Source organism: Salmo salar, chromosome ssa03, assembly GCF_905237065.1.
Source record: "Salmo salar chromosome ssa03, Ssal_v3.1, whole genome shotgun sequence".
NCBI lineage: Eukaryota > Metazoa > Chordata > Actinopteri > Salmoniformes > Salmonidae > Salmo > Salmo salar.
This window is the reverse complement of record NC_059444.1, coordinates 15848032-15869419: the sequence shown is the minus strand read 5'-3', so window position 1 is coordinate 15869419 and position 21388 is coordinate 15848032. Positions and strand designations below refer to the sequence as shown.

General features: G+C 43.9%; 1 protein-coding gene across 1 annotated transcript in view; it reads left to right on the top strand.

Annotated features, from left to right (window-relative positions):
* The window catches only part of LOC106599045 (calsyntenin-2), a 284039-nt gene that overhangs the window by 184742 nt on the left and 77909 nt on the right, over nt 1–21388 (top strand). The gene's annotated exons all lie outside the window — the stretch shown is intronic.

The following is a 21388-nucleotide window of genomic DNA, read 5'->3' as shown; positions in this document are numbered from 1 at the left end:
TCTGCTAACCATGTGTATGTGACCAATACAATTTGATTTGATTTGAAAGGACAGTAGGACCGTAAACAACCGGACAGTAGGACAGAAAACAGCAAGACAGTAGGTCAGTGTCGTGTCTTTGCTATGGATTAAATTATATGACATGCTATTTTATAAAATCAATTCTCTGTAATTAATATTATCGGATTAAACTAATCATGTAAATGTAATTAACTAGAAAGTCGGTGCACCACGGAAGAATGTTTATAGAGCTGTTGTCTTCCGAATAAACTCTTAAAGACCTGGTAATCTTTTATATCAATAGCAGTCTATTATTAATTGTCACCTTATTCAGTCTGATCTGCACGTGGTTATCGTCACAAACCCTGGCTAACAAGTTGAATCAGCAATACAAAATTTGGTTTAATTGTTTATTTACTAAATACCTCAATCACACAGAATTACATATACACAGGATGGATCATATATTGATGACTAATTATGTCATAAAAGAAAACGTCCCTAGCGGACAAAACCGATATGACGTCTGGTTACACAAAGAAAGGGAGTTGGGTTTGAATGAAAGCGTGGGAAGACTGAGGAACAAAAGGACTGGGTCTCTATTGGACCTTATGAAGCTATGCTATCGTAAATACAGAATCTTATGCATTCTAAATAACCGCTCATTCGGAAAAGGAAAATGCAAGAAATATATTTACTCTGAGCTGCGCTTCGATAGATTAGTCGAAGATGGAAGGCTGGGTTGCCCAGCAGAGATCTCCCTTGTCCTTTCAATAATATTTCTGGGCGGATACGTTGTAGTGTGTAGCGACGTCTAGGATGTATCACTTCTTTAGTGAATATGAGTTCAAAGTTCATACCAAGTTACCATACTATAAGCTCATGCTATATTCTGGCTGGTGTAGTCCATCTATCACAAACGGTTGTGGCATAAACTCAAAACCTTTAAAGGAAGAACCACTGTGCAGGTGCCTGTCTGCCATTAGGTTTAATCAAGTCCCCCCCCCCCCCCCCCTCCCTATCTCTAGAAGCAGGGAGTCAACAAGTAATTCACACTAATTCCCCCACTCCTCTCTTTCTACTGAACCTCTATCCTCCCAGGTTAGGAATCCCACTGCAAAGCTTTGCCATCTCTTTTTGCCTCATACATCTCTTTCTCCATATCCTGCAGTCTCTCACTACTGACAGCTTTCTTCTTCTCTCACTTTCTTTTTTCTCTCTCCTTTTCTCTTTTTGTATTCTCCCTCTGAATTTAGTACCCACTTTTCTCCCCATACATCTTTTTTCCCTATCTCATGAACTATTTTTCTCATCCTCTTCTCCCTTTCTCTCTCTTTTTATCCCTCCTCTCTCTCTCTTTCTCTCTCTCCTCTCCCCCCTCTTCTCCTGTGCTCCCTGCCACCTCTGCCATCGATGGTGACAGAGAAAAATGGGGCTTTATGGGGTGATCCAGACAGATGGTTCCTCATCAGCAGTCGCCCCAGCAAATGCAGAGGGGAGATAGAGATTTTTTTGTACTAATTAGACTGCAGCAAGGGGACCACACAGGGTGCTCAGGCACTGGACAAGGATGGAACACGGAACCATTGAGCCAGGCTCCAGTTGAGAGAGATAAAGCGACAGGACAGATGTGCAAAGTCATAAGGAACCAGAGTGTCCATGCATTGTCTCTTAATTTGCATGTGTTGACACAGAGAAAGAACATTAGCTAGGTGGATCTTACTGTTCCTACCAAGACTGGGTTAGTCTTGCTTGACTGCCCCACAGTTCAACACACCAACAGCTCAAATTGAAGAGTGCAGTGAGAAAAAGTAGTTGATCAACTGCACACATGTAGTTGCACACATGTAATGCCTCCACCATTCAGGGTGCAATATATAGGGCCTCAGGGGGGGCTGGTGAAGGGTGGAGTGGGTGCTATTTTGGGTCACTGATGCCTACTGTCTCACACATCCCTTGGCTCCATCTCCAGTCGACTCTGCATTTTATAGAGCTTTATAAGCACCACTGCATTATTGATGGACGAGCAGAGGTAGGCTTTATAAATACAGAGGGAGAGAGAAATAGAGAGGGGGTTATAACAAAACAAGATGGAGACAGAGCAAGCGTAAACACAGGCACAGCAAGAGAGGAAAGAGGAGAGAGGAAGAGAGGAGAAGAAAAGAGTAAGAGAGCGAATGCATATGATGGGTTATAAAATGGCCCCTTTAATAATGGAACTCTAGTCACTTTAATAATGTTTACATACTGCTTTACTCATCTCATATGTATATAGGGCAGCGGCAGCGTAGCCTAGTGGTTAGCGTGTTGGACTAGCAACCGAAAGGTTCAAATCCCCGAGTTGACAAGGTACAAATCTGTCGTTCTGCCACTGAACAAGGCAGTTAACCCACTGTTCCTAGGCTGTCATTGAAAATAAGAATTTGTTCTTAACTGACTTGCCTAGTTAAATAAAGATACAATTATGTTCCACTGTATTTTAGTTAATGCCATTCCAACGTTGCTCATCCTAATATTTATAGATTTCTTAATTCCATTCTTTTACTTTTAGATTTGTGTATTGTTGTGTATTGTTAGATATTACTGCACTGTTGGAGCTAGAAACACAAGCATTTTGCTACACCCACAATAACATCTGCTAAATATGTGTATGCAACCAATAACATTTGATTTGATTTGAATGTGTTAGGGGGAAGAGCTGGCACAGCTTTACAGTGGGATTCCTCTCATGGGAATGTGTTCCAAGTGACGTATGGCTCAATGTGTGGTGGATGCACATCTGTACACACTGCCACACACATCACTACATCTTCAAATGTTATGCATTTGATCATTCAAACACAGCAGCAGGACACACATACACTATGTGCTCTAAGTCAGTCCTGCCCACCCTCGAGCAAACTATCAACCTTGAAAAATTCTCATAATGCTCTGGTAATTGGGGGAAAAATTGAAAAACAGTCATGCATGCATAACAACAACAACAGCCTGCTACCAAGAGTATGTATGTCTCAAACGCAAACTTTTAAATCTACACTGAACAAAAATATCAACGCAATGTAAAGTGTTGGACCCATGTTTCATGAGCTGAAACAGAAAAAGCTGCCTCCAACGTGGTATTAGAGAATTTGGCAGTACGTCTGCTGAGAAGTATTTCTCTCTGTAATGAGGACATTTTGTGGGGAAAAACTCATTCTGATTGGCTGGATGGGCATGGTTGCCAATCTATGGATATTACATGACTGGGCAGGGGTGCAGTCATTGGTGGGCCTTGGAGGGCATAGGCCCACCAATGACTGCACCCCTGCCCAGTCATGTAATATCCATAGATTAGGGCCTAATGAATTTATTTCAATTCATATAACTGTAACTTTGTAAAATCTTTGAAATTGCTGCAGCATTATCTAAGGTCACGACAAATGGTGAAGCTCAACGCTGGGGGCCCCACAGGGGTGTGTGCTTAGTCCGCTCCTGTACTCCCTGTTCACCCACGACTGTGTGGCCACGCATGACTCCAACATCATCATCAAGTTTGCTGAGGACACGATGGTGGTAGGCCTGATCACCGGTGACGATGAGAGCCTACAGCAAGGAGGTCAGTGACTTGGCAGTTTGGTGCCGGGACAACGGCCTCTTCCTTCAAATCAAATCAAATCAAATTTATTTATATAGCCCTTCGTACATCAGCTGATATCTCAAAGTGCTGTACAGAAACCCAGCCTAAAACCCCAAACAGCAAGCAATGCATGTGAAAGAAGCACGGTGGCTAGGAAAAACTCCCTAGGAAAAACTCCCTAGAAAGGCCAAAACCTAGGAAGAAACCTAGAGAGGAACCAGGCTATGAGGGGTGGCCAGTCCTCTTCTGGCTGTGCCGGGTGGATATTATAACAGAACATGGTCAAGATGTTAAAATTTTCATAAATGACCAGCATGGTCAAATAATAATAATCATAGTAGTTGTCGAGGGTGCAACAAGAACGTCCGGTGAATAGGTCAGGGTTCCATAGCCGCAGGCAGAACAGTTGAAACTGGAGCAGCAGCACGGCCAGGTGGACTGGGGACAGCAAGGAGTCATCATGCCAGTTAGTCCTGAGGCATGGTCCTAGGGCTCAGGTCCTCCGAGCCGAGAGAAAGAGAGAGAATTAGAGAGAGCATATTTAAATTCACACAGGACACCGGATAAATCAAGAGAAATACTCCAGATGTAACAGACTGACCCTAGCCCCCCGACACATAAACTACTGCAGCATAAATACTGGAGGCTGAGACAGGAGGGATCAGAAGACACTGTGGCCCCATCCGATGATACCCCCGGACAGGGCCAAACAGGCAGGATATAACCCCGCCCACTTTGCCAAAGCACAGCCCCCACACCACTAGAGGGATGTCTCCAACCACCAACTTACCGTCCTAAGACAAGGCCGAGTATAGCCCACAAAGATCTCCGCCACGGCACAACCCAAGGGGGGGCGCCAACCCAGACAGGAAGACCACGTCAGTGACTCAACCCACTCAAGTGACACACCCCTCCCATGGACGGCATGGAAGAACACCAGTAAGCCAGTGACTCAGCCCCTGTAATAGGGTTAGAGGCAGAGAATCCCAGTGGAGAGAGGGGAACCGGCAAGGCAGAGACAGCAAGGGCGGTTCGTTGCTCCAGCCTTTCCGTTCACCTTCACACTCCTGGGCCAGACTATACTTAATCATAGGACCTACTGAAGAGATAAGTCTTCAGTAAAGACTTAAAGGTTGAGACTGAGTCTGCGTCTCTCACATGTGTAGGCAGACCATTCCATAAAAATGGAGCTCTATAGGAGAAAGCCCTGCCTCCAGCCGTTTGCTTAGAAATTCTAGGGACAATTAGGAGGCCTGCGTCTTGTGACCGTAGCGTACGTGTAGGTATGTACGGCAGGACCAAATCGGAAAGATAGGTAGGAGCAAGCCCATGTAATGCTTTGTAGGTTAGCAGTAAAACCTTGAAATCAGCCCTTGCCTCTTACATCTAGACGTTCCGCTAGCGGAACACCTGCTCCAATATCCAATGATGGGCGTGGCGCGAAATACAAACTCCTCTAAAATCCGAAAACTTCCATTTTTCAAACATATAACTATTTTACAGCATTTTAAAGACAAGACTCTCGTTAATCTAACCACACTGTCCGATTTCAAAAAGGCTTTACAGCGAAAGCAAAACATTAGATTATGTCAGCAGGGTACCCAGCCAGAAATAATCAGACACCCATTTTTCAAGCTAGCATATAATGTCACAAAAAACAAAACCACAGCTAAATGCAGCACTAACCTTTGATGATCTTCATCAGATGACAACCCTAGGACATTATGTTATACAATGCATGCATGTTTTGTTCAATCAAGTTCATATTTATATCAAAACCCAGCTTTTTTACATTAGCATGTGACGTTCAGAACTAGCATACCCCCGCAAACATCCGGTGAATTTACTAAATTACTCACGATAAACGTTCACAAAAAACATAACAATTATTTTAAGAATTATAGATACAGAACTCCTCTATGCACTCGATATGTCCGATTTTAAAATAGCTTTTCGGTGAAAGCACATTTTGCAATATTCTCAGTAGATAGCCCAGCCATCACGGCTAGCCATTTAGACACCGACCAAGTTTAGCCCTGACCAAACTCCGATTTACTATTACAAAAGTTTGATTACCTTTGTTGTCTTCGTCAGAATGCACTCCCAGGACTGCTACTTCAATAACAAATGTTGGTTTGGTCCAAAATAATCCATCGTTATATCCAAATAGCAGCGTTTTGTTTGTGCGTTCAAGACACTATCCGAAGTGTAAATTAGGGTCACGAGCATGGCGCAATTCGTGACAAAAGATTTCTAAATATTCCATTACCATACTTCGAAGCATGTCAACCGCTGTTTAAAATCAATTTTTATGCCATTTTTCTCGTAAAAAAGCGATAATATTCCGACCGGGAATCTGCGTTTAGGTAAACAGACGAAAGAAAACAAAGCATTCTGTCGACGCGGGCACGCGCCTGAGTCTCACAGTACTGTAACCAGCCACTACCCAAACGCGCTACTTTTTTTCAACCAGAGCCTGCAAAGCCACGATTCAGCTTTTTGCCGCCTTCTGAGAGCCCATGGGAGCTGTAGGAAGTGTCACGTAACAGCAGAGATCCTCTGTAATGGATAGAGATAATCAAGAAGGGCAAGAAATTGTCAGACAGGGCACTTCCTGCATGGAATCTTCTCAGGTTTTGGCCTGCCAAATGAGTTCTGTTATACTCACAGACACCATTCAAACAGTTTTAGAAACTTTGGAGTGTTTTCTATCCAAAGCTAATAATTATATGCATATTCTAGTTTCCTGGCAGGAGTAATAATCAGATTAAATCGGATACGTTTTTTATCCGGCTGTGAAAATACTGCCCCCTAGCCATAACAGGTTAACAGGAAGCCAGTGTAGGGAGGCTAGCACTGGAGTAATATGATCAAATTTTTGGGTTCTAGTCAGGATTCTAGCAGCCGTATTTAGCACTAACTGAAGTTTGTTTAGTGCTTTATCCGGGTAGCCGGAAAGTAGAGCATTGCAGTAGTCCAGCCTAGAAGTAATAAAAGCATGGATTAATTTTTCTAGTTCATTTTTGGACAGAAGGTTTCTGATTTTTGCAATGTTACGTAGATGGAAAAAAGCTGTCCTTGAAACAGTCTTGATATGTTCTTCAAAAGAGAGATCAGGGTCCAGAGTAACGCCGAGGTCCTTCACAGTTTTATTTGAGACGACTGTACAACCATCCAGATTAATTGTCAGATTCAACAGAAGATCTCTTTGTTTCTTGGGACCTAGAACAAGCATCTCTGTTTTGTCCGAGTTTAAAAGTAGAAAGTTTGCAGCCATCCACTTCTTTATATCTGAAACACAGGCTTCTAGCGAGGGCAATTTTGGGGCTTCACCATGTTTCATTGAAATGTACAGCTGTGTGTCGTCCGCATAGCAGTGAAATTTAACATTACGTTTTTGAATGACATCCCCAAGAGGTAAAATATATAGTGAAAACAATAGTGGTCCTAAAACGGAACCTTGAGGAACACCGAAATTTACAATTGATTTGTCAGAGGACAAACCATTCACAGAGACAAACTGATATCTTTCCGACAGATAAGATTTAACCAGGCCAGAACTTGTCCATGTAGACCAATTTGGGTTTCCAATCTCTCCAAAAGAATGTGGTGATCGATGGTATCAAAAGCGGCACTAAGATCTAGGAGCACGAGGACAGATGCAGAGCCTCGGTCTGACGTCATTAAAAGGTCATTTACCACCTTCACAAGTGCAGTCTCAGTGCTATGATGGGGTCTAAAACCAGACTGAAGCGTTTTGTATACATTGTTTGGCTTCAGGAAGGCAGTGAGTTGCTGCGCAACAGCTTTTTCTAAAATTTTTTAGAGGATTGGAAGATTCGATATAGGCCGATAGTTTTTTATAATTTCTGGGTCAAGATTCGGCTTTTTCAAGAGAGGCTTTATTACTGCCACTTTTAGTGAGCTTGGTACACATCCGGTGGATAGAGAGACGTTTATTATGTTCAACATAGGAGGGCCAAGCACAGGAAGCAGCTCTTTCAGTAGTTTAGTTGAAATAGGGTCCAGTATGCAGCTTGAGGGTTTAGAGCCCATGATTATTTTCATCATTGTGTCAAGAGATATAGTACTAAAACACTTTAGTATCTCCCTTGATCCTAGGTCCTGGCAGAGTTGTGCAGACTCAGGACAATGGAGCTTTGGAGGAATACGCAGATTTAAAGAGGAGTCCGTAATTTGCTTTCTAATGATCATGATCTTTTCCTCAAAGAAGTTCATAAATTAATTACTGCTGAAGTGAAAGCCATCCTCCATTTGCGAATGCTGCTTTTTAGTTAGCTTTGCGACAGTATCAAAAATAAATTTCGGATTGTTCTTATTTTCCTCAATTAAGTTGGAAAAATAGGATGATCGAGCAGCAGTGAGGGCTCTTCGATACTGCACGGTACTGTCTTTCCAAGCTAGTCGGAAGACTTCCAGTTTGGTGTGGCGCCATTTCCGTTCCAATTTTCTGGAAGCTTGCTTCAGAGCTCGTGTATTTTCTGTATACCAGGGAGCTAGTTTCTTATGACAGATGTTTTTAGTTTTTAGGGGTGCAACTGCATCTAGGGTATTGCGCAAGGTTAAATTGAGTTCCTCAGTTAGGTGGTTTACTGATTTTTGTCCTCTGACGTCCTTGGGTAGGCAGAGGGAGTCTGGAAGGGCATCAAGGAATCTTTGGGTTGTCTGAGAATTTATAGCACGACTTTTAATGCTCCTTGGTTGGGGTCTGAGCAGATTATTTGTTGCAATTGCAAACGCAATAAAATGGTGGTCCGGTAATCCAGGATTATGAGGAAAAACATCCACAACATTTATTCCATGGGACAAAACTAGGTCCAGAGTATGACTGAGTCGATGATGGCTCCGAAAGCCTTTTGGAGTGGGTCTGTGGACTTTTCCATGTGAATGTTAAAGTCACCAAAAATTTGAATATTATCTGCTATGACTACATGATCCGATAGGAATTCAGGGAACTCAGTGAGGAACACTGTATATGGCCCAGGAGGCCTGTAAACAGTAGCTATAAAAAGTGATTGAGTAGGCTGCATAGATTTCATGACTAGAAGCTCAAAAGACGAAAACGTCATTGTTTTTTTTTTGTAAATTGAAATTTGCTATCGTAAATGTTAGCAACACCTCCGCCTTTGCCGGATGCACGGGGGGTATGGTCACTAGTGTAACCAGGGGGTGAGGCCTCATTTAACACAGTAAATTCATCAGGCATAAGCCATGTTTCAGTCAGGCCAATCACATCAAGACTATGATCAGTCTTTTGTTCATTGACTATAACTGCCTTGGAAGTGAGGGATCTAACATTAAGTAACCCAATTTTGAGATGTGAGGTATCACAATCTCTTTCAATAATGGCAGGAATGGAGGAGGTCTTTATACTAGTGAGATTGCTAAAGCGAACACCGCCATCTTTAATTTTGCCCAACCTAGATCGAGGCACAGACACGGTCTCAATGGGGAAAGCTGAGCTGACTACGCTGACTGTGCTAGTGGCAGACTCCACTAAACTAGCAGGCTGGCTAACAGCCTGCTGCCTGGCCTGCACCCTATTTCATTGTGGAGCTAGGGGAGTTAGAGCCCTGTCTATGTTCGTAGATAAGATGAGCACACCTCCAGCTAGGATGGAGTCCGTCACTCCTCAACAGGCCAGGCTTGGTCCTGTTTGTGGGTGAGTCCCAGAAAGAGGGCCAATTATCTACAAATTCTATCTTTTGGGAGGGGCAGAACACAGTTTTCAACTAGCGATTGAGTTGTGAGACTCTGCTGTAGAGCTCATCACTCCCCCTAACTGGGAGGGGGCCAGAGACAATTAATCGATGCCGACACATCTTTCTAGCTGATTTACACACTGAAGCTATGTTGCGCTTGGTGACTGTTTCATCCTAACATCGTTGGTGCCGACGTGGATAACAATATCTCTATACTCTCTACACTCGCCAGTTTTAGCTTTAGCCAGCACCGTCTTTAGATTAGCCTTAACGTCGGTAGCCCTGCCCCCTGGTAAACAGTGTATGATCGCTGGATGATTCGTTTTAAGTCTAATACTGCGGGTAATGGAGTCGCCAATGACTAGGGTTTTCAATTTGTCAGAGCTAATGGTGGGAGCCTTCGGCGTCTCAGACCCCACAACGGCTGCGGGGACCGTGCGAGGGGGTTTATACTAACGTTACTATCTGTACTTACTGGTGGCACAGACGCTGTTTCATCCTTTCCTACACTGAAATTACCCTTGCCTAACGATTGCGTCTGAAGCTGGGCTTGCAGCACAGCTATCCTTGCCGTAAGGCGATCGTTCTCGTGTATATTATAAGTACAACGACTGCAATTAGAAGGCATCATGTTAATGTTACTTAGCTTCGGCTGTTTGAAGTCCTGACGAACCATGTCCAGATAAAACCTCCGGGGTGAAAAAGTTGAATGAAAAAAGTTGAGTGAGGGAAAAACAAAAAATATACGGTAATGAAAAAGTAAAAACCGTGAGGTAGTCAGGTAGCAAAGTAAGATCGGCAACAAAACGCACAGCAGCACGTAAACAAGTCTGCCAGTATCCCTTAGCATCAGTTGATGCTAAGGGATACACTCCAGTATCCCTTAGCATCAGTAAGACCAAGGAGCTGATCGTGGACTACAGGAAACAGGAGGGTGTGCACGCCCCCATCCACATCGACTGAGGCTGCAGTGGAGCAAGTTAAGAGCTTCAAGTTCCTCTGTGTCCAAATCACTCAGGACTTAAAATGGTCCACTCACATGAGCACAGTCATGAAGAAATTGTGAGAGCACCTCTTCCCCCTGAAGAGGTTGAACAGGCTTGACATGGGCCCTTAAATCCTCAAAAAAGTTCTACAGCTGTACCATTGAGAGCATCTTGACTGGCTGCATCACTGCTTGGTATGGCAACAGCACCGCCCTCGATTTGCATGGTGGTACAGAGGGTGGTGCGGACAGCCCAGTACATCACTGGGGCCAAGCTCCCTGCCATCCACGACCTCTATACCAGGCGGTGTGAAAGGAAGACCCGGAGAATGTTAGACTCCAGCCACCCAAGCCATAGACTGTTCTTTCTGCTTCTGCACGGCAAGTGGTACCGGTGCATCAAGTCTGACACCAAAAGGCTCCTGAACAGCTGAGTCCGTGTAGACCCTTGTATTATACATATTTCTTGCACTGTCTCTATGCACACTGACACTCCAACACACACAGTCATATACGATCATAATTTACGCTGTTGCTACTCTTTATCATATATCTGATGCCTAGTCACCTTCCCCCTATACATATCTACCTCCATCACTCCAGTATCCCTGTTACCTCACCCCTATACATATCTACCTCTATCACTCCAGTATCCCTGTTACCTTCCCCCTATACATATCTACCTCTATCACTCCAGTATCCCTGTTACCTTCCCCCTATACATATCTACCTCTATCACTCCAGTATCCCTGTTACCTTCCCCCTATACATATCTACCTCTATCACTCCAGTATCCCTGTTACCTTCCCCCTATACATATCTACCTCCATCACTCCAGTATCCCTGTTACCTTCCCCCTATACATATCTACCTCTATCACTCCAGTATCCCTGTTTTTACCTCCTCACCCCTATACACATCTACCTCCATCACTCCAGTATCCCTGTTACCTTCCCCCTATACACATCTACCTCCATCACTCCAGTATCCCTGCACATTGTAAATATGGTATTGGAACTGACCCTGTATATAGTCACCTCACCCCTATACACATCTACCTCCATCACTCCAGTATCCCTGCACATTGTAAATATGGTATAGGAACTGACCCTGTATATAGCTTCTTACTTTATCATGTTCTTTTTATTTCTATTTCTTGTGTGTTTTTGTTTTTCCTTGTTATTTTTAGTGCTACATTGATATTGAGTACTGCGTTGTTGGGTTTGGAACTTGCAAAAAGGCATTTTACAGTACTTGTGCACGTGACAATAAAAACGTGTGATTTTGTCTGCTTCTTCAATATCTGTGACCCCACTGCTGTATAGGGTCTCCAAATACCAGGCACCTGTACTAGTTTATCCTGAGAACCAACTTCATAGTAGATACTCCATGTTTACCAAATACCAGGAAACGGTTTGGTCTATCTCACAAGCAACTCACAGGCGACATCTATTAGACATCTTTCCGACAGCCAGATAAACCATAACTCAACGGTGAGGCTTAGAACAGCACTCAGATAGCGATATTAATTTAAGGTGGCTTATGTTGGTGTCAGAGCCATAAATTAACAAAGGAAGACAAACCATCTGCCGTATGATTAGAACTGAATGTTCCACAACAATAACGTTCATATTTGCTTTTCAACTTATCAAACTCTGTAGCTACACTACATGACCAAAAGTATGTGGACACCTGCTCGTCGAACATCTCATTCCAAAATCATGGGCATTAATATGCTGCTATAAAAGCCTCCACTCTTCTGGAAAGGCTTTCCACTAGATGTCGGAACATTGTGCGGGGACTTGCTTCCATTTAGCCACAAGAGTATTAGTGAGTTTGTGTGACCTACCACTTCACGGCTAAACCGTTGTTGCTTCTAGACGTTTCCACTTCACAATAACCGCACTTACAGTTGACCATGGCAGCTCTAGCAGGGCAGGAATTTGACGAACTGACTTGTTGGAAAGTTGGCATCCTATGACGGTGCCACGTTGAAAGTCACTGAGCTCTTCAGTAAGGCCATTCTACTGCCAAATGTTTGTCTATGGAGATTGCCTGGCTGTGTGCTCGATTTTATACACCTGTCAGCAACGGGTGTGGCTGAAATAGCCGAATCCACTTATTTGAAGGGGTGTCCACATACTTTTGTATGTATAGTGTATATCTCTCTGAATGTGGATGGTGTGGGTGTTGTGGGAACTAGACACACCAGGCCACATAGCACAGAAATCCTCCATCCCTCTGAAGGACACATAAAAGCAATATCTCAGAGTCGCTTTCTGATGATATGACCTACTATCTGCTGAAGAGCAAATAGAGGTAATATATATACACACAGTTATCCAAGTCTGACTTGAACGGACCTTGGTGTCTTGGATCTTCGGCACTGAATGCTCGTTCTGCAGTTGCAGTACCGTATATCACATTTTCTGTCATTATGAATGCGATTAGTATTCTGTCGTTGGATTGGCTGTGGTGTAATTCTCCCATGATGCCCTAGTAGTCCCTGTTGAGTGAGACTGATGAAGACAATCAAATGAGGCTGACCTTCAGTGATATTTGGCTGACCTTTTGGCTGTCCTTTACCTCTGTGACAAGGGGGACCTCACAATGAAGTTGTATTGGTATTGGTATTGGTCCAAATTGGTTGTATATTGCTGCCTAGGGACTGCAGATAGACAGCTTGATAGCTAACATTAGCGCTACATGGAGACATGGCATGGTCCTTGACATATAATCAAATATGTATGAATACATACACGTATACTGACTGTACAAACATTAGGAACACCTTCCTAATATTGAGTTGCACCCCCCTTTTCCATCAGAACAGACTCAATTCTTCAGGGCATGGACTCTACAAGGTGTTGAAAGTGTTCCACAGGGATGCTGACCCATGTTGACTCCAATGCTTACCACAGTTGTGTCAAGTTGGCTGAATGTCCTTTGGGTGGTGGACCATTCTTTATACAGTGTGAAAAACCCAGCAGCGGTGCAGTTCTTGATACACTCAAACCGGTGCTCCTGGCACCTACTACCATACCCCATTCAAAGGCACTTAAATATTTTGTCTTGCCCATTTACCCTCTGCATGGCACACATACATAATACATGTCTCAATTGTTTCAAGGCTTACAAATCCTTCTTTAACCTGTCTCCTCCCCTTCATCTACACTGATTGAAGTGGATTTAACAAGTGACATAAATAAGGGATCATAGATTTCACCTAGATTCACCTGCTCAGTCTATGTCATGGAAAGAGCAATGTTTTGTACACTCAGTGTATATAATTAATTTAAAAGTCAAATAACTGGATGCAGAAATCACAGATTGCACCTTTAAAGACAGTGAATTAGGGGTGTTGAAGGGACTGGTAAAGATGATGCCCATCTACTGTGGTAAGGAGAAGACTGAGGCAGTAAAGGTACGGACTGTCTCCGCTCTGCCATTTCACCACGGTAAGTGGAACCTCCAGCTCCAAGGACCATGTTATATTTATGTTGAATGCTGTTGCATGCCCCCTTCCCAGCAGTCACATTTTATTAATTGCACATTTGCTATTAAATGTACAACACATAATGTCTCACTGGCATTTTGTAACGTTAAATATAATCGTGTTCCGTGCTACACATTCATTTAGCCTAGCAATACACCTTCCCAGCACCAATATTTCTCATGCAACACAGGTTCATTGACAGCACACATTTCTATCATACTAAGAACATCTAATAATGTCTCACGAACATGTTATGTTGACATATGGTCACATCCGGTGATACGCATCCATTTAGCCTAGCAATACATTCATGTAGGATGTTGTTCGTTTCAAACCTGCACCGCACATTCATATCCACCTTAGATGAGACAGATAAATAAACACGAATGACAGTAATATTACCCATTAAACATCATCACTGCTCTGTTATGACAAACATAAAGAGTCCCAAGATCACTAAAAATGACAGATTACACCACGCTACCGACTACATATCACAAAGTTCCCTAATGGATTCACACTGATTACTTCTCTGAAAGATGTTTCAGCCTTACCTTTCATATACCACACTTCTCTGCAACTGACAGTTATTGTGTCTGGTTAGTAAGAGTGCGTTGGCTCGTTTTTGCTTTGCTTATGTTTTCAAATATCAACTGTCATATCCAATCGATCCTGTTTTTGCCTCCCCATAGTCAGTCAAACATCTCGGGAAAATATTCAGAATAATTATAATGATGAAAGTAATGCAAAATGATTCTGCACCTGTCAAATAGTCTTATTCGTCGTATATATACGGGATACACATGGTACACAATGTCCAACAAAAATGCTTACATGCAGGCTCCTTCTCAACAATACAATAATAAGAAAATAAGAAAAGATAAGAATGCAAACATAAAGCAAATGGCTCAGTAGAATAGAATCAATATTTTAGCATAAGTATAATACAGGAAGGCACAATTTATAGTCCAATATTTACACGTGTTTTGGGGAAGGGAGGATTGGGGAGCAAGTGTTTATTGAATTGTGCAGTATACTGACAGACAATGACAGATAGAAGTGTACAAAGTGAGAGAGAGGGTTTCTCCATGCTCATTGCGCTGTCTATCTCTCTCTCCATCTCTAGGGCAGGACTTAAACGCTTGGTGAAGAAGTCGTTAATACCATCTGTTTCTATTAGTCTATAGAACACACAATCGTGCCATAGTCATTTGAAGTGGTTGGCTAGAAATCATTCTGACAGTGTTGATCAATTTTTTTAACAGCCTATTCATTTGCGTTCGCAGTTAGATATAATTATAGAGCTAACATTTCATCATGTTAGGCCTGTCTGCTGACACTCAGTCCACAGACAGGGACGGAAGCGCAGACGAGGTCATTGATATACTTTAAGGATACAATAGTAAAGCTTCTGTCTTTGGCCTTCTGTTGACAGGCAGAGCTTTGGGTTTTGCCTGACAACTGACGACTTCCGAATATGGATGCCGCAGTCCTGTCCACTACTTTAGACTCTAAACAATTCTTGAGTCATCACATTTGTCTGTTTTGACCTTTGTCAAATGACATTTGACCTACTCCAATGAGAACACATGTTGTTAGAGACACTTTGTTGTTTGATATTTATGTACTTGTACCATAAGAAGGTATCATAGCAAACAGCTCCGGGCTATAATTTGTTCTGGGAAACCGCTGATGAGAAAATGGCTTCAAGGCTATTGTTTGTAGTTAATTGCTACAGCACTTTGAATTGTTTTATTAACTCTAGATCAGTGCTGCTGTGAAAAATACTACGCTTCGAGGGGAGAAATGAACTCTTGGCAGATCTCTAGGAATGGAGTCAGATAGTAGAAAGTGTGTGTATCTTGAAGTTTAGAAGTCTTTATGTGAATGCAGGTGTAGAGTGTATGTTTTGATGTGTGTGCTTGGTGTGTATGCGAGGGCCCATCCACTGACTCCTATGTGTCATTTTGTCATTCAGCAGTTGTCACATCCTCTCACACCCCTGCCTGTTGTGGTCGAGTGGGCTGCACCTCTGGCTGCAGTCACTGGCCTGGTGTGTGTTTGTGTGTGTGTTCATGCGAGTGGGTACACTCTTAGAAAAAAGGGCTCCAAAAGGGTTCTTCGGCTGTCTCCATAAGAGAACCCGTTTCGTGCCAGGTAGAACTCTTTTGGGTTCCAAGTAGAACCCTTTTGGGTTCCAGGTTGAACCTTATGTGGGAAGGGTTTTATATGGAACTCAAAAAGGTTCTACCTGTCACTAAAAAGGGTTCTTCAAAGGGTTCTCCTATGGGGACAGCCGAATAACCCTTTTAGGTTCTAGAGTGTGTAAGATCTGGCATGCGTCAGCAATACCTGGACAGAGGAACACTTATTAACATACATAAGACGCTGTATATAAGAAGAGATAAATAATATTTGTCCAGCCGTTGCTGCTATGCTTGCAGATGTGCACAATATACTGCGACCCTAATCAAAAAGTATTCAAAAACTGCAAACTAAAAAAACGTAGGTAGGTTTTTGTAACATTTAAACTTAAAACAGGTTTTTATTTTTTCAGGCTGTGGATCACCGGTGTGGTTGAGTGCAGCATTGCTGTATGGTGTGCTCGCCAGCCTAGGCTATTGCTCAATTGTTACTGTAATAGACCTACATGTTTCCCTTTTTGTATGGTGTTTTGTTGCAAGTTTAGATTTTTGGTTATTCATTGTCAAGCTTTATAAACCAAAGACAGACTGCAACATTTTAGTAGCCTAGGACTGTGACATGTGTCTGTGCACTTTCCCTCTGCTACGGGACACATGTAAGCAGTGCAACTGATGTTGAATACACCACTGGGAGCACATCAGGCTGCATTATATAAAGTAGATGACTCATCTGTTATACTTGCATGTGAATTTTTTATCAAATAACTTGACAACCAAGATGGCATTTTCTGTAGTACAGCAATGGCCTTACAAAAAACGATGTGAAATTGCATTTTCACACGTGAAACCATATTTTTACGTGTATTACATTTAGAGTTCCCATGTTAACACCACCTTTACACAGAATAACTTTCACCTGACATGTGAATTGCAGTTTCACATGTGGAATTTTCAGTTTTACATGATAAGAACTTTCACGTGAGAATTAGATATGCAGGTTCACATTTAAGAAAAGTCACCATGTGAAAATCTCACTTTCACGTGAATTGCAAAATAAACTCAGCAAAAAAAGAAATGTCCTCTCACTGTCAACTGCGTTTATTTTCAGCAAACTTAACATGTGTAAATATTTGTATGTACATAACCAGATTCATCAACTGAGACTTAAACTGAACAAGTTCCACAGACATGTGACTAACAGAAATGGAATAATGTGTCCCTGAACAAGGGGGGGGTCAAAATCAAAAGTTACAGTCAGTATCTGGTGTGGCCACCAGCTGCATTAAGTACTGCAGTGCATCTCCTCCTCATGGACTGCACCAGATTTGCCAGTTCTTGCTGTGAGATGTTACCCCACTCTTCCACCAAGGCACCTGCAAGTTCCCGGACATTTCTGGGGGGAATGGCCCTAGCCCTCACCCTCCGATCCAACAGGTCCCAGACGTGCTCAATGGGATTGAGATCCGGCCTCTTTGCTGGCCATGGCAGAACACTGACATTTCTGTCTTGCAGGAATTCACGCACAGAACGAGCAGTATGGCTGGTGGCATTGTCAAGCTGGAGGGTCATGTCAGGATGAGCCTGCAGGATGGGTACCACATGAGGGAGAAGGATGTCTTCCCTGTAACGCACAGCGTTGGGATTGCCTGCAATGACAACAAGCTCAGTCCGAAGATGCTGTTACATGCCGCCCCAGACCATGACGGACCCTCCACCTCGAAATCAATCCCGCTCCAGAGTACAGGCCTCGGTGTAACGCTCATTCCTTTGATGGTGGGTTTGTGCCCATAGGCGACGTTGTTGCCGGTGATGTCTGGTGAGGACCTGCCTTACAACAGGCCTACAAGCCCTCAGTCCAGCCTCTCTCAGCCTATTGCGGACAGTCTGAGCACTGATGGAGGGATTGTGCATTCCTGATGTAACTTGGCCAGTTGTTGTTGCTGTCCCGCAGGTGTGATGTTCGGATGTACCGTTCCTGTGCAGGTGTTGTTACACGTGGTCTGCCACTGCGAGGACGATCAGCTGTCCATCCTGTCTCCCTGTAGCGCTGTCTTAGGCATCTCACAGTATGGACATTGCAATTTATTGCCCTAGCCACATCTGCAGTCCTCATGCCTCATTGCAGCATGCCTAAGGCACGTTCACGGCAGATGAGCAGGGACCCTGGGCATCTATCTTCTGGTGTTTTTCAGAGTCAGTAGAAAGGCCTCTCTAGTGTCCTAAGTTTTCATAACTGTGACCTTAATTGCCTGCCGTTTGTAAGCTGTGTCTTAACAACCGTTCCACAGGTGCATGTTCATTAATTGTTTATGGTTCATTGAACAAGCATTGGAAACAGTATTTAAACCCTTTACAATGAAGATCTGTGAAGTTATTTTGATTTTTATGAACTATCTTTGAAAGACAGGGTCCTGAAAAAGGAATGTGAAATGTCAGAATAATAGTAGAGAGAGTGATTTATTTCAGCTTTTATTTCTTTCATCACATTCCCAGTGGGTCAGAAGTTTACATTCACTCAATTAGTATTTCGTAGCATTGCCTATAAATTGTTTAACTTGGGTCAAACGTTTCAGGTAGCCTCCCACAAGCTTCCCACAATAAGTTGGGTGAATTTTGGCCCATTCCTCCTCACAGAGCTGGTGTAATGGAGTCAGGTTTGTAGGCCTCCTTGCGCTCACACACTTTTTCAGGTCTGCCCACAAATTTTCTATAGGATTGAGGTCAGGGCTTTGTGATGGCCACTCCAATACCTTGACTTTGTTGTCCTTAAGCCATTTTGCCACAACTTTGGAAGAATGCTTGGGGTCATTGTCCATTTGGAAGACCCATTTGCAAGCAAGCTTTAACTTCCTGACTGATGTCTTGAGATGTTGCTTCAATATACCCACATCATTTTCCATCCTCATGATGCCATCTATTTTGTGAAGTGCACCAGTCCCACCTGCAGCAAAGCACCCCCACAACATGATGCTGCCACCTCCATGCTTCACGGTTGGGATGGTGTTCTTCGGCTTGCAAGCATCCCCATTTTTCCTCCAAACATAACGATGGTCATTATGGCTAAACAGTTCTATTTTGTTTCATCAGACCAGAGGACATTTCTCCAAAAAGTACGATCTTTGTCCCCATGTTCAATTGCAAACCGTAGTCTGGCTTGTTTATGGCGGATTTGAACCAGTGGCTTCTTCCTTGCTGAGCGGCCTTTCAGGTTATGTCGATATAGGACTCGTTTTACTGTGGATATAGATACTTTTGTACCTGTTTCCTCCAGCATCTTCACAAGGTCCTTGGCTGTTGTTCTGGGATTGATTTGCACTTTTCTCACCAAAGTACGTTCAACTCTAGGAGACAAAACGCGTCTCCTTACTGAGCAGTATGACGGCTGCGTGGTCCCTTGGTGTTTATACTTGCATACTATTGTTTGTACAGATAAACGTAGTACCTTCAGGCATTTGGAAATTGCTCCCAAGTATGAACCAGACTTGTGGAGGGCTACAATTTTCTTTCTGAGGTCTTGGATGATTTCTTTTGATTTCCCCGATGATGTCAAGCAAAGAGGCACACCTCCAATTGACTCAAATGATGTCCATTAGCCTATCAGAAGCTTCTAAAGCCATGACATAATTTTCTGGAATGTTCCAAGCTGTTTAAAGGCACAGTCAATAGTGTATGTAAACTTCTCACCCACTGGAATGGTGATACAGTAAATTATAAATGAAATAATCTGTCTGTAAACAATTCCTGGAAAAATTACTTGTGTCATGTACAAAGTAGATGTCCTAACCGACTTGCCAAAACGATAACGATAACAAGAAATTTGTGGAGTGGTTGAAAAATGAGTTTGAATGACTCCAACCTAAGTGTATGTAAACTTCCAACTTCAACTGTATATATATATATATATATATATATGTGTGTGTGTGTGTGTGTGTGTGTGTGTATATATATATATATATACACACACGAGGGAAAAACACATGAAAAATTAACATGTGGAACTTCACGTGTCCGAAAGCCATGTCTCTGACTCACGTCAAAATTGCACGTGAAAAAAAAATACAAAAGGATGTTGTTTGCTGTTTACATGTGAAAATCTCACTTTCACATGTGGAATTGCAAGTGGATGTGAAAATCATTTAAAAAATGAGGGATAAATACATATAGAATATACGTGAACATTTCACGTGAAAATAAATCAATTAGAATGTTGTTTTTTCACATTCAATTTTTCACATGACTTGTTCACACGTTCTGAAAACCATGTTATTTTTGTTACGTGTTTTTTTCGCAGTCACGGGTGCCGACACTTGGTATCGACATGTTTGAACTTTTGATTTGGTAGAAAAATCGGTCAGTGCCAAGGAAAACAGTTGTGATGCTGCAAATATTTGGTTGGCTTGTGGAGCTGTGTGTGTGTCTGGGAGGAGGGCTGTGTGTGTGTCTGGGAGGAGGGCTGTGTGTGGGTCTGGGAGGAGGGCTGTGTGTGTGTCTGGGAGGAGGGCTGTGTGTGGGTCTGGGAGGAGGGCTGTGTGTGTGTCTGGGAGGAGTTGTGTGTGTGGGTCTGGGTGGAGGGCTGTGTGTGTGTCTGGGAGGAGGGCTGTGTGTGGGTCTGGGAGGAGGGCTGTGTGTGGGTCTGGGAGGAGGGCTGTGTGTGGGTCTGGGAGGAGGGCTGTGTGTGGGTCTGGGAGGAGGGCTGTGTGTGGGTCTGGGAGGAGGGCTGTGTGTGGGTCTGGGAGGAGGGCTGTGTGTGGGTCTGGGAGGAGGGGGTGTGTGGGTCTGGGAGGAGGGCTGTGTGTGGGTCTGGGAGGAGGGCTGTGTGTGGGTCTGGGAGGAGGGCTGTGTGTGGGTCTGGGAGGAGGGCTGTGTGTGGGTCTGGGAGGAGGGCTGTGTGGGGTCTGGGAGGAGGGCTGTGTGTGGGTCTGGGAGGAGGGCTGTGTGTGTTCTGGGAGGAGTTGTGTGTGTGGGTCTGGGTGGAGGGCTGTGTGTGTCTGGGAGGAGGGCTGTGTGTGGGTCTGGGAGGAGGGCTGTGTGTGGGTCTGGGAGGAGGGCTGTGTGTGGGTCTGGGAGGAGGGCTGTGTGTGGGTCTGGGAGGAGGGCTGTGTGTGTCTGGGAGGAGTTGTGTGTGTGTGTCTGGGTGGAGGGCTGTGTGTGTGTCTGGGAGGAGGGCTGTGTGTGGGTCTGGGAGGAGGGCTGTGTGTGGGTCTGGGAGGAGGGCTGTGTGTGGGTCTGGGAGGAGGGCTGTGTGTGGGTCTGGGAGGAGGGCTGTGTGTGGGTCTGGGAGGAGGGCTGTGTGTGGGTCTGGGAGGAGGGCTGTGTGTGGGTCTGGGAGGAGGGCTGTGTGTGGGTCTGGGAGGAGGGGTGTGTGTGGGTCTGGGAGGAGGGCTGTGTGTGGGTCTGGGAGGAGGGCTGTGTGTGGGTCTGGGA